This window comes from Urocitellus parryii, unplaced genomic scaffold (genome assembly GCF_045843805.1).
Source record: "Urocitellus parryii isolate mUroPar1 unplaced genomic scaffold, mUroPar1.hap1 Scaffold_2260, whole genome shotgun sequence".
Lineage (NCBI taxonomy): Eukaryota > Metazoa > Chordata > Mammalia > Rodentia > Sciuridae > Urocitellus > Urocitellus parryii.
In genome coordinates, this window is record NW_027552361.1 from 50,502 (window position 1) to 65,455 (window position 14,954).

Below are 14,954 nucleotides of genomic sequence, written 5' to 3' on the forward strand. Positions count from 1 at the left end.
GTGAATTTGCAAACAGATAGGAGAGGAATGTTGACAGATACAAAAATTTCAGATAATTTGTGATTCGTCCTTGATTTTTCTGTTTGATTACATAGGACCAAAAGCCAGCACTTTGCAGGACTAAAATGAGACCAGTAGGGACAGTAAATGCCCCATTCTAATGTTTTTTTTTTTTTTTTTTAAACCTCAGGTCAATGAGTTGTCTTTTATTCTAGTAAATTCAATCTGGGGTAGTGTATTGTGGTTGGTATTTGAGATAGAAGTTCCATCAGATTTCTCTCCATACAGATCATCACTGACATTTCATGTGATCCATTTAATTCTTAATAAGAATGTACTCTACCATCCCATACATAAAAAGATCAGCCCTCCGTGAATATTTAGAGAATCTGTACTATCTGTTCTTGGATCAAAGGAAAAAAAGGTAGAAAGGCTTACCAATTTTATTTCTTAAAATAATTATACTATAAAGATGTAAAGGTATAACAATTATGCCTAGACATTTTGTTAGGCACAATGCTCCGAAATTACTGGAGATTATCTCTTTTCATCCTTATTATGAAAGCATAAATGGGATAGTTTTGCTTACTATCATTCTCACTTATACAAATGGAGTACAATATGTTAGTAATTTGTCCAATATTATAAAACTATTAAAAACCAATTTTAGAATTTGAACTTATACTTCCAAATTTCAAATCACTAGTTCTTAACCACTACACTAAGGAATCAATTCCTTTATGAAACAGTTATGCAAAGGCCCCAGGATTTGATGAGTTATTTGTTTTATTCATTTGCCACAGAGGAGGAAATTCCTTAATTTGACAAATATAGAATAATTCTAAATCAAGTAATTTTCTAGGTGCTGGAACAATCCATTTTCAATTATAGGCAGCTGGTAAGAAAACAGATGAATAGAAATTACAATGATACAGTTTTTTTGACCACTAATATCAAACAATCTTTAGTTTGTGAGGACATTGAGTTTCATTTATTTCAGTTACAATTTAAGGGAATATGCTATCACTTATAATACATTTTACTATTTATAGGATATTTAAGCAAATTTTCTCCATATCATTTCTTCAGCCCATGCCATTGGCTCATCAGAGTGTGAATTCCAATATAAACTACAGAAAATTGGAGGAAGTGAACATTTTCTCCCTCTTTCTCTTCTCATTACTTTTCTATTATTGTGAGTTCTCTATCATCTGTCATAACAAGTTCAAAATCATTCCACTTTCTGCAGAATTTGCCATACTTTTCTTTAATTTAAAGGAAGACTTTTGTGTTTGCTAACAAAGCACTCATGGTACTACTTTTACACAGCAAGTTTGTTTCCCATTTTCCCCCCATTATTTCTACTTGAGGACATTTTAAATAATAAAAAATAAAAATAATGGAAAATTAAGTTATAGAGTATGTCAAAATTTTGATCATTATAAATTTGAGAAGTATTTTATCACTATAAATTTGATTGAAGACACTCATTTTTTTGGGGGGGGGCTACTGGGGATTGAACTCAGGGGCACTCAACCCCAGAGCCTTATCCCCAGCCCTATTTGTATTTTATTTAGAGACAGAGTCTCACTGAGTTGCTTAGCACCTTGCTGTTGTTGAGGCTGGCTTTGAACTCAGGATCCTCCTGTCTCAGCCTCCCAAATCTCTGGGATTTCAGGCACATGTCGTTGTAGCAGGCTACATTCACTCTTGATTTAACAAATAGTTGCTAGTAATCAATTATGTGTCATGAAATGCACTGAAAGGACGTAGGCATGAGGAGTAGAAACAAAGACTGGGTTGATACTGAGTTTTCTGTCTTTAGAAATCAGATAATCTTAAATTGATTCCATGGGGCAGAGAGTACATATTAGGGAAACTTACCTAGTCTGGGGACTAGTATGGGTAAGTGAAAGACAGATTTGTCTTAAAGATTAGGAATGAGAAATAAATGCAATATTGGAGAATCTTGTAGTGATTCAGGATGGAAAATAAAGTAATGAAATTACAGAAGTATCTGTTGGAAATGGTGGAAGCAAAATGGAGCATGGAAGTAGGTGAGATGGTAAAGGAAGGAGAGAACCCTGTATACCATATGAAACATTTTAAACTTTTGTTCTAAAATTATATTATGCAGTGGGTGGTGGGCCATAAAATATTTTAGTTTTTAACCTAAAAGAGATGGTAAATAATTAAAAAGTAAGCAAGCATGTACTTGTCAAAAATCACTCTGGTTATATAGAAACTTAAAACAAAACATTGGGAAAAGATTTCTTTTAAGACAATTAGGAAAACCTAGTAGGTGATCTAAGAGATTAGGTGATCTTGGTGCTACTGGAGATTGAAGGCAGTAGTATCCATGAGCAGTTTTTCTTCAGGAATTAAATCCAAGATTTAGCGACGAATGCGATATAGAAAAAATAGGAAATGGTCAAAGGTAACTTTCTATTTCCTTAGAGTGAGAAGTGCTGAAGTTTTTTGCAAAAACATTGCTTGATCAAAAAATGCAGTTTTGAGATTAGGATTATAATTCCTGAATGCACCCTCTTTTGGTAAGGAGAACATTTAACAGTTGTGGATTATTGCTTTTGTCTAATCTATCACTACAATGGTCTTAGGCTTCAGTCTACAATAAGGATAGAATATCATAGGTCTGGTATCTTTAAAACCAGTCTTTACATATGTTTTTAGTATAACTTTTTGGGTTTTAAATCCATCCTGTTGTGAAAGATTTTTTAAAAAATATATAGGTTGTTTTTAGCATGATGACACATTTGCATAAATCAGTCACACTGAGCATTCAGGTATTAGTATTCATATCCTAGGCTTCTTGACAAATTGGATATTAGAAACAGATAGAGGGCTGGGGATGTGGCTCAAGCGGTAGCGCGCTCGCCTGGCATGCGTGCGGCCCGGGTTCGATCCTCAGCACCACATACAAACAAAGACGTTGTGTCTGCCGAGAACTAAAAAATAAATATTAAAAATTCTCTCTCTCTCTCTCTCTCTCCCTCTCTCTCTAAAAAAAAAAAAAGAAAGAAACAGATAGAGGCCTAAGAGGTTAGAAATTTTAGGCATTAAAAACAATGATTTTGTGACTTAACCAGAACAGTCAAGGGTGAAATTAAATAGATTACAAAAGACCATTTCCAAGATACAGGGTCAGCAGCTAAACTATCTCCCTGTGGCAGACAGATTATTCATAGACCAGAAAGAACAGGATTCAATCCTCCAAATTGCTTTCTAGTCCTCACTCTGATCTTGATTATGATGTTTTACATTTATGATACATTTTAGCTATTCCATCCAAAATTATTTTCTGTTCAAGATAATTCTCAATATGCTTATTGTTATTAAAATGTTTGGTACATATCAAAACTAACTAATTATCCTTTCATTAATGCAACATTTAAAAACAAACACTTTGACTGTTATGAATAAGCTTATTAACAGATTAAGTTCATGTGCCTAATCAATCTCTCTTCATTAGTGTTGTGAGTTTAAAAAAGTAAATATATGTACATTAATATATGTATAATATATGCTTATATATTATATGTATTTTTATACATCAATATATATTATATATTGATATTTTGTATATTTATATCTTTATTTTAATATATTTCTATTTATATATGAAGATATATACATATCTATATAGATACATATACATACATACATACACACACACACACACACACACAAGCATACATATACATATATACACACTGATCTGGAATCCAGCAAAATCTAAAGTATCTGTTGACCTTCTATACATGATAACATCTTACTGGGGGCATCTGGAAATTGCAAGAATCAAACTTAGTGAGAGTTATCTAAAAGGATCTGACTTTGGGGAATTATAGTAGAGTCTTACTCCTGGGGAGTTTCTGCTAGCAAGAGAAAATGAAGATAGAGACTTATGGACTGCTCTCATGGAAGGAGGTTCAATGGGCAGGGCAGACCACAGTTCAGAAAAATTCAGAAAATATTCTTTCAGGATGAACCCTTATCAGATTTTTAGAGTTACTGGATGAATATGACACATACTTGGTTTTAATGAACCTATGTGAGAGAGACTATTGTAATTTATCTGGGGGAAAACAACATGTACTTCAGGAATATGGAAAAGAAGCATTTTATCCAGAATGGCAGCATAGAAAGTTTTCTACTAGTAGTGATGCCTTGACTGTTTCTTGAGAGAGGAGTAAAATTAGCTAGGGAAAAATGAGGAGAAAAATATACTTTGGCATATGTAAGATATAAATTTGTGTTGGTAAGATGGAGAGTGAACTATGAGAATGGAAAGAGTGGGAGAATTAGGCAGAGCTGGGATTTGGGCAGTATCATTTCGCTTATCCATATAAAGAAAGTTTACCCTTAAAGATAATAGTTACAAATTGATGAAAAACTTGTAAATATTCAACTCACTCACCAGTTTTTCCCTTTCCCTTCAGGCTACCTACACATAAAGTAATTTTTTTGTTTAAATAGCTATTCCTCTAGTGATATTTATTAAAATATATTCTTTTCTACTCTCTGTAGCCATAATGACCTTAACTAAGGCAGGGACTATGTATATATGGGGGAATGATCTTGAAAAATACCTATTGTCCACCATGCAACAGATGAGAGAGTTGGTAGTTGAATATCTTCTTTTAGAACTGATTGGGTTTTATCTTTTATATCCTTCACAAATTGCCTCCACCTTCTTGCTCTCCTATTCCTTCTCTCTACATGCATTATCTATTTTTTCAGTCATATGTTATTAGAAAATTTATTAAAGAAGTGACTTCACATATACAACATTCTACATACCTGTGTGGGTGTTTATGTATTTCTTCTGGTCTCTACCACTCCCACCTAAAATCCTTGAAGAAAAGCGCTCTTGATTATTTTTTTCTTTTAATTTCCATGCAATATATGATAATAATCTATATACTAGTACATAGCAATTAACTGATACGTTTGATTAAATTTTGAATATATAAAGGAAGGAAAATGAAACAAATATAACTTATGAGAACATGGGAATAAAAGATAATTATGAGTCAGAGATATGGAATAGGTGAAATTTATAATTCTAAAGGGAAGGAAACATCTGTTAAGCAGAGATACAGGCAAAATACAGGCAAAAACAAAACTAAGTAACAAAATGTTCCTACAGTTAAAAGATATGATGAAACTAGAGTAAGTATTTTCATGTGATAGAAAGGCAAGCTGCTTAATTCTAAGTAAAAGATGTTTGGGCTCGTATATGTCTTTTTATGTTGCTATAACAAAATTCTTGAAACTGGAAATGAATCAAATAAAGATGTTTTTTTTAACTCACAGATTAAGGCTGTAAACTCAGGATTGGATAAATGCATCTGTTTGACCTCAAATAAGGGCCTCCTGGTAACAGATAACATTTCAATGACAGGGATTTTTTTTTTTTTGTGTGTGTGTGTGTGTGTGTGTGTGTGTGAGAGAGAGAGAGAGAGAGAGAGAGAGAGAGAGAGAGAGAGAGAGAGAGAGAGAGAGAGATACACTGTTGCATACAACGCATACAACACCAGAGAGATTTAGGGGTTTTAGGACTAGACTTTGATCTTTTATATTAATTTAATTTAATGGGAATGAACCAGGGTCCCAAAAGAACCACATTAATCCCTTCTGAGGGAAACACCCCCTGTGACCCAAAACCTTCCTCTAGGCTCCACCTTTTAACAGTTGTACTGCCTCCCAACATTGCCACACCAAGGACCAAGCTTTCATCCTATGAACCCTTGATGGATATTTTCTTATATTGTTCAAAGAAGTGTTCTCCTTATTCCAAAGGAAGCATATAAGATGTTTCGTGTCATAATTTAGCTTTGATTTGGGATGAGAATAAAGCTTCTGGGAGAGTAGTGATAAAAACCTTGCAAGAGTACAGGTGACAAACATGAGGAGCTGAATGTTAGGACACCTGGGGAAGACAGGAGGAAGTGGGATGAGCATGGGTTATCATAGGTCTAAAAGCACTGTGACTTCAAACCCCCAGAACACTGACAAGGATGACGAGAGCAAAATCATACACCTCTCAGCTTCTTTGATTCACATGAGAGAATTCACACCTTACAATGCAGAACAGTGCTTGCTAAAGACCTTGTTATTCATACACATATTCATAAAAATGGAAAAAAATTAGTAAATAAATCTCGAAATCATATTTCAAAAACATAAAGTTGGAAGTCTTTATGCAAAGTTAATCTGATATTTGTACAGGAATATGTCAAATACTTACACATACATATGTCAGTATGTCAAATATATACAACACAGCTCTATCACTCTGACTTTGTATCTCCTAAAAGAATGTTTTTTGTCTCAGATATGTACATTTGACATCTTTCAGGCAAATCTTTCACATTGTAACTGCCATCTATATTATAGCACATGATACTATTTTTATGTTCATACCATGTGATACCCAGCAAGGTATTAGCAGTGTTTGAAATTATGAATTAGTTACCACTACTGATTGATATGCAATACAGAGAAAGTTTTTTCAACATTGCAGGTAATAGACTGTGCACAACTAATTTGTATTTTTGTAAAAAATTACAATGTTTTATGATATTTTATTGTCTATAATAGTTTCTACAATGCTAATTATATATATTATCACGTTAATGTGTTAATATTATCAGAATTATAACATCTGATAGATTTTATATCTTCCATTTCCATGAATCATTAGGCAATGTATCTGTTATTATATAGTGGTTTTTATATCGTGAATCTCTTGCTAAATATATACATATATTCTTTCTTCCTTTCTTTCTTCCATTTTTCTGATCTGCTTCCATTGATGACTCTATACTTTTGACTGCAGACTGGCAGTATGAGGGTAAGATGACAAAAATAAAAACCCCAAACAACCTCATGAGCATTGCTTGTCTGTCTTTGTTTTATTCTTTTTAGAACATTATTAAAATTCTATTCACTCTCTTTAATTAGACCCTTTATCACAATTAAAGTCCAATTATGTTTGTTTCTGTTGTGAAGCTTTAATTACCATTTATCCTTGTTAATCATTCCTTTATGTTATTTCTTTGGGTTAAATTATCATCTCATTATCTCTGTCCTGAAGGACTTCTTCTCTCCAGTGATCTCTGCTGGTGTTTTCTCAGTAAGATTTGAATAGTTTTTGGTGTACAAAGTGACTATGTCGTGATGTGGTAAGGAATCTGTGGTTCTTAGGAAATATTTTTAAAATAATGAAATATTTTAAATAATGATACATGTTAATTTGGTTGTATGATTTGTCTTTATAAGTATCAATGTATATCTCAATGTATTTGATCTTGGAGTGAGTTCTCCTAGAGTTGTTATTCTTACCTTTGATCATTCTCTCTCTTTAGATTGCAAACTAGCTAGGGGAGGACCACCAGCCACCATAGTTGCTATTGATGAAGAGAGTCAGAATAGTGAGTGAGTTGTTTTATCATTGTCTTATCTAAGAAGGGTTTATCAAAATTAAACTCCTGATTTGATATCATATGAGATGTTAAATCCAAATCCAAATTAATAAATAATTCCCTTCTAATTTGTCTATAGTATGCATTTAAATTATGCATTTCTGGAAGTGGTTTATTTGAGAGCTTCTTTCAGTGAACTCAAGTGTTTAGTTCTGATTGAGAGGAGGTGATTCTGAGTCAGCACAAGAATGCACATACCTATGGGCTGGGATATTTCTTTGTCAATATGTAGAGTTGACAATCATGCATATACTTCTCTAACTGAAACACAATATATTCCTTAAAAGTGATCCACAGGTAAGCCTTATACTGCAAACTTAAATTGTCTGAAATCTGTTGAAGACTAAGATTCAAACCTAATTAGACATAGTGATATAATCAGTGAAGGGGTGACTTGAACTTGCTTGAAGGAGTGAACATGACAAAAGTTGAAACCTGAGAAAGTCCCAATTTTCATGTGTAGTCTATAGTAATTAACAACTAAGATTGAACATATCTAAAGCTTCAAGGATAATTTTTCTTATCAAAATAAAAATAAATATTCAAGATTTTGTTTTGTAGCATTCTCATTGCATCTTTGAACTGTAATGTATGAATAAAGTTGTCTCCTTTATTAGGTAGAAGTAAAATGGATATCTGTGGGGCTCTGCTATTTCAAACTATTCTCTGTGTGAATGATGTCTGCTCATTTTGTCTGCTGATTCTGTGGTAGACCTTCCATTGGGTTTGTTTGATTTCTACTTCTCCTCTACTTTAAAAAGTGTTCTTCCAGATTAACATTTTTAAAAGGAAATTAAATTAAAGTGGTTTATTAGAAAGTGAGATTTTTCTGTAACTTAGCCTATGCACACTTAGAAAAATTTTATAATATATACATATAATACCTTCAATAGTTCACTTCATCACAGATTTATTTTACTTATTTGAAAAATTGGTACAATTTTATGTTTTTGAACATTCTTTGTAATCATTCAAAATGTCTTCAGTATTGCTATCTTCCATTTAAGTGAATTTATGTATCTACCCTAAATTTTTCTTGTATTAAAAAATCACATAAAGACAATATTCTAACTATTTTTAAAAAAACATATTGATAATGAAAGCATATGAACTTATAGTTATCATAACTCATTTAAGTAAGTTGGAAATGAATTCTAAAAGCATTTGCCCAAAATATAAGAAAATACTATGATTGGAAAATATTCTTTCTCACGTGTTTAATTACATTTATTTATGATTACCTACTTTTATTCCAAAGTAACCTATATTTTCTAAATGTTCTACAATGAAAGTTTAAATTTGCAACCAAAGAATAAAAATCCTATAAATATGACAAATGGTCTATGTACATTTTTAATAGATTAACTAATTCCCGCAAACATAAAAGCTGAGCTGAAATAAGACATTTATTTTACTAAATAAATTTTGTTTTAATATTTGATTCTGTACAGAATTTTGCCAACCAGGTAATTATAGCCACAGTAATGATGATGTTTTACCTTCTTCTGCACTGATTATATTACTACTTTTCAAAGGAGCTTGAGAATGCTACAAAGATGTTGCCATAGCAGTTCTGTACAAGAACATGTGGCGAAAGTTCAATATTTGTGTTTTGGAAAAATGTGACATGATACAGCGTAGTAATGTTGTGCTCCTTACTTGGCATATTTTGTAGAAACTGCCAACTACTCAGAATGCTGCCAAAGTTGTTGGAGTGCTATCCCAAGTAATATAAATATCGACCTACAGAATAAATGTTTTGCTTTTTTCTTTTGCATTAAGTTTTTAAAAATAAATATGGTCAAACTCCTGCCAGAAAATTCAATGTAGTGTGTAATCATTCTTGTCTTAAAAGTCTAAGGAAACAATTCATGAAAAAGTTTTCATATTTTTTTCTTTAGGCAATCCAAAAAACTTCTCAATAATAAGATTGTTTAAAACCGTGCTCTTAAACTTTAATTTTCTCCTTTCCTGCATCTTTTAATTGGTAAGAATAAATACTTGTGTATCCTATTTTGCCAGTAAGATGAACTCTCATTTTTAAGGGTTTGGGGCTTCTTAAAAGAAAGTCAGCTAGGCGCAGTGGCATACACCTATAATCCCCCAGCAGCTCTGGAGGCTGAGACAGGACAATTGTGAGTTCAAAGCCAACTCTAGCAACTGCAAGGGTACTAAGCAACTCAGGAAGACCATGTCTCTAAATAAAATACAAAATAGGGTTGGGGTTGTGGCTCAGTGATTGAGTACTCCTGAGTTCAATCCCTGATATCAAAAAAATAAAAAATAAAATGGTATATAGCAAATGCTATATTAAGCAAAACTGGTAAATTCATTGTGAATCAACTTGTCATTGGCTAACTTTATTGCTGTCTAATGCTAAACAACCTGTGTCATTTTATGTACATTTGGGAAATAAAAGATGATACTGAGGTGTCTCTATAATTTTGAAGCAACATCTCCAAAGGAAAGGGTGTCACAGCTGACTAATGAAGTTATGATTAACCGTTAGGACACCTATTCCCCAGTTTGATTATGATTGTGTTACAGCATCAAAGACACACTTGCCTCAGAAAGATGGAGGAAGTCCTATTAAGGAACACTAAATGTATCCAGTCACTCTGTTCCTGAAGTTTCTCTTGCCTAAGTATGTGGTTAGAAGAGAAAGGACCTGGGCATGAAGGCTGTTCATCTATTTGAAACAATTATGGTGTTAGGGAAAATTTAGGTGTTGCCCTATAGGATCTTTTCCTTCCATTGTCAAAATCAGTAGGCCTAGATAAAATTTTTAAAAATGTTTTGTTGGTATTTTTCTCTATTTTGTGGTTGTCAATTTTAAGACCATTAGATTAACAAGAAGTTAGACAAACCTTGCCATGTGCACATCCAAAGATGCAGTGGAAATTTCCCATGCATCTCGTACAAGAGGCTTTGGACTTATGTGCAGAATAATAAAACAAGTATTTGTAAAAATTCCCAAATATTAAGTAAAGTGTATATAGGAAAAATAGTTTGGGGCACTAGGTATTTATAAGCCTCCATTTTTGATGGGTTTATCTTTATTCTTCTCCTAAGTTCTCCAGAAAGATTAAAACTACCAGAAATTTTTGGAAGAAAAGCATAGTGAAAGAAGTATGGATTCTTTATTCACAGCTCAAAAGTCAGAGATATGACACAACTAAAACCTCAATGAGAAACAGCATAATATTAAGAAGAAAAGGAACTGATAAACCAAGATTCAGAGAGCAGGCAGCCTGGGCGACAGTGTTGGGGAAAGCAAAATGCTACCAAGATGTTGTAAGTCTAGGAATTCATAGGGGATTAAAATATGCTTCAGTAGGTTTTGGAAAGATATTACTAAATATTAAAATCCTTACCTGGACCTCGCCTTTGTTCTTCTATCTTTCAATGTGTGACAATGAAGATACTTGTATGAGACATTTCTGACTTTCATTATCATCCCTTCTCTGTTTCTCCCTTAGTTCTGTGATAGTTACTTTGGTTATTTCAAAAAGGTACATAATATCAGTTTTGCTATATAATTTCCACATTTAAATAAAATAAGAATAGTATACTGATTATAGAAATGAAGCTTTTAAAGATGCATAAACTTTTTGCTGAGAAAAAGAGGGTTGAAGTGCAAATGTCCTTGTAAGGGATAGTTCTGTTTTTAAGCAGTTTCTCTTGTATGTATTTTTGTCTCACTGCTGTTTTGCATGATTGCATTATAGTGAAGGTAAACAGACTTTATTTGATAGTATTCATTATCAAATCCCAGAATTATCTTTGAGCAAAAGATCATTACCTCCAGAATACAGCAAAAGTAGAAGGCAAGTTTAAATGAATAGAAGAAAATATAATTTTGTATAACAAACTATTGACTAATGAAACTGAATGATTTTCATGAGAAAAGTAGTTCTGTAAAGATTTCAGCTAATTAGCAATGACTGCATCATCTTATAAGATATTAAAACAAGTCTAATATATTTACGGGGATACATGGAATTGTAAATGTTGACATCAAGCCAAAGACCTTTAGCAAAATATGGTAGTTCTATTTTTCTGGATAAATAGGAAAAATATTTCCTTTTGTTATATAATTTTTAGTATACTAATTTAATTTTAACTACAGAAAAATTAAATATTTTTATAAAACATTAGTTATCCTCTGGCTAAATTGCTTGTAGAGGTTGCATAGCACCAAGGTTATGATTTCAAACTCATTTATTATCATTACTGCATTTCCTTTTCCAACTCATTAAGTCATTCTGAGTTATTGACAGTAAAAGCTGTACACAGTGATGAAGAAATAGGGTTTTTTCATAAATCATGAAGAAGTATTCATGTCCATTTTCTTGGGTATTTTATTTTTTTTTTTTTTTTTTTTTTTTTTTTTTTTTTTTTTAATTTATTTTTTTTTATTGGTCGTTCATAACATTACATAGTTCTTAATACATCATATTACACGGTTTGATTCAAGTGGATTATGAACTCCCGCTTTTACCCCGTATACAAATTGCTGTATCACATCAGTTACCCTTCCATTGATTGACATATTGCCTTTCTAGTGTCTGATGTATTCTGCTGTCTGTCCTATTGTCTACTATCCCCCCTCCCCTCCCCTCCCCTCCCCTCCCCTTTTCTCTCTCTACCCCTTCTACTGTAAATCATGTCTTCCATTTGTATTCTCTTGACTTACCCCTCCTTACCTCTTATATGACATTTTGTATAACCCTGAGGATCGCCTTCCATTTCCATGCAATTTCCCTTCTCACTCCCTTTCCCTCCCACCTCTCATCCCTGTTTACTGTAAATATTCTTCTCAAGCTCTTCGTCCCTACCCTGTCCTTGTTTACACCCCTTATATCAAAGGAGTCATTTGGTATTTGTTTTTTAAAGATTGACTAGCTTCACTTAGCATAATCTGCTCTAATGCCATCCATTTCCCTCCAAATTCTATAATTTTGTCATTTTTTAATGCAGAGTAATACTCCATAGTGTATAAATGCCACATTTTTTTTATCCATTCATCTATTGAAGGGCATCTAGGCTGGTTCCACAGTCTTGCTATCGTGAATTGAGCTGCTATGAACATCGATGTAGCAGTGTCCCTGTAGCATGCTCTTGTTAGGGCTTTAGGGAATAGACCGAGAAGGGGAATAGCTGGGTCAAATGGTGGTTCCATTCCCAGCTTTCCGAGAAATCTCCATACTGCTTTCCAAATTGGCTGCACCAATTTGCAGTCCCACCAGCAATGAACAAGAGTGCCCTTTTCCCCGCATCCTCTCCAGCACTTATTGTTGTTTGACTTCCTAATGGCTGCCAGTCTTACTGGAGTGAGATGGTATCTTAGGGTAGTTTTGATTTGCATTTCTCTGACTGCTAGCGATGGTGAGCATTTTTTCATGTACTTGTTGATTGATTGTATGTCCTCCTCTGAGAAGTGTCTGTTCAGGTCCTTGGCCCATTTATTGATTGGGTTATTTGTTATCTTATTGTCTAATTTTTTGAGTTCTTTGTATATTCTGGTTATTAGGGCTCTATCTGAAGTGTGTGGAGTAAAGATTTGTTCCCAGGATGTAGGCTCCCTATTTATCTCTCTTATTGTTTCTTTTGCTGAGAAAAAACTTTTTAGTTTGAGTAAGTCCCATTTGTTGATTCTATTTGTTAACTCTAGCGCTATGGGTGTCCTATTGAGGAATTTGGAGCCCGATCCCACAGCGTGTAGATCATAACCAACTTTTTCTTCTATCAGATGCCGTGTCTCTGATTTAATATCAAGCTCCTTGATCCATTTTGAGTTAACTTTTGTGCACGGCGAGAGATAGGGATTCAGATTCATTTTGGTGCAAATGGATTTCCAGTTTTCCCAGCACCATTTGTTGAAGATGCTATCCTTCCTCCATTGCATGCTTTTAGCCCCTTTATCAAAAATAAGATAGTTGTAGTTTTGTGGATTGGTTACTGTGTCCTCTATTCTGTACCATTGGTCCACCCTCCTGTTTTGGTACCAGTACCATGCTGTTTTTGTTACTATTGCTCTGTAGTATAGCTTGAAGTCTGGTATCGCTATACCGCCTGATTCACACTTCCTGCTTAGTATTGTTTTTGCTATTCTGGGTCTTTTATTATTCCATATGAATTTCATGATTCTTTTATCTATTTCTACAAGATATGCTGTTGGGATTTTGATTGGCATTGCATTGAACTTATAGAGAACTTTTGGTAATATCGCCATTTTGATGATGTTAGTTCTGCCTATCCATGAGCAGGGTATGTTTTTCCATCTTCTAAGGTCTTCTTCTATGTCTTTCTTTAGGGTTCTGTAATTTTCATTGTATAAATCTTTCACCTCTTTAGTTAGGTTGATTCCCAAGTATTTTATTTTTTGGGGGGATATTGTGAATGGAGTAGTTGTCCTCATTTCCGTTTCAGAGGATTTGTCGCTCATATACAGGAACGCCTTTGATTTATGCGTGTTGATCTTATATCCTGCCACTTTGCTGAATTCATTTATTAGCTCTAATAGCTTCTTTGTAGACCCTTTTGGGTCTGCTAGGTATAGAATCATATCATCTGCAAATAGTGATAATTTAAGTTCTTCTTTTCCTATTTTTATGCCTTTAATTTCTTTTGACTGTCTAATTGCTCTGGCCAGTGTTTCGAGGACTATGTTGAACAGAAGTGGTGAGAGAGGGCATCCCTGTCTTGTACCAGATCTTAGAGGGAATGCCTTCAATTTTTCTCCATTCAGAATGATGCTGGCCTGTGGCTTATCATAGATTGCTTTTACAATGTTGAGGTATGATCCTGTTATCCCTAATTTTTCTAGCGTTTTGAACATAAAGGGATGCTGTACTTTGTCGAATGCTTTCTCTGCATCTATTGAGATGATCATATGGTTCTTATTTTTAAGTCTATTGATGTGGTGAATAACATTTATTGATTTCCGTATATTAAACCAGCCTTGCATCCCAGGGATGAATCCTACTTGATCATGATGTATAATTTTTTTGATATGTATTTGAATCCGATTCGCCAGAATTTTATTGAGGATTTTTGCGTCAAGGTTCATTAGAGATATTGGTCTGTAGTTTTCCTTCTTTGATGTGTCTTTGTCTGGTTTCGGAATCAGGGTGATGTTGGCGTCGTAGAATGAATTTGGAAGTTCTCCCTCTTTTTCTATTTCCTGAAATAGCTTGAAAAGTATTGGTGTTAGTTCCTCTTTAAAGGTTTTGTAAAACTCTGCTGTATACCCATCCGGTCCTGGGCTTTTCTTAGTTGGTAGTCTTTTGATGGTTTCTTCTATTTCCTCTATTGTTATTGGTCTGTTTAGGTTGTCTATATCCTCCTGGCTCAATCTGGGCAGATCATAGGACTCAAGGAATTTATCTATGCCTTCACTATCTTCTATTTTATTGGAGTATAAGGATTCAAAGTAATTTCTGA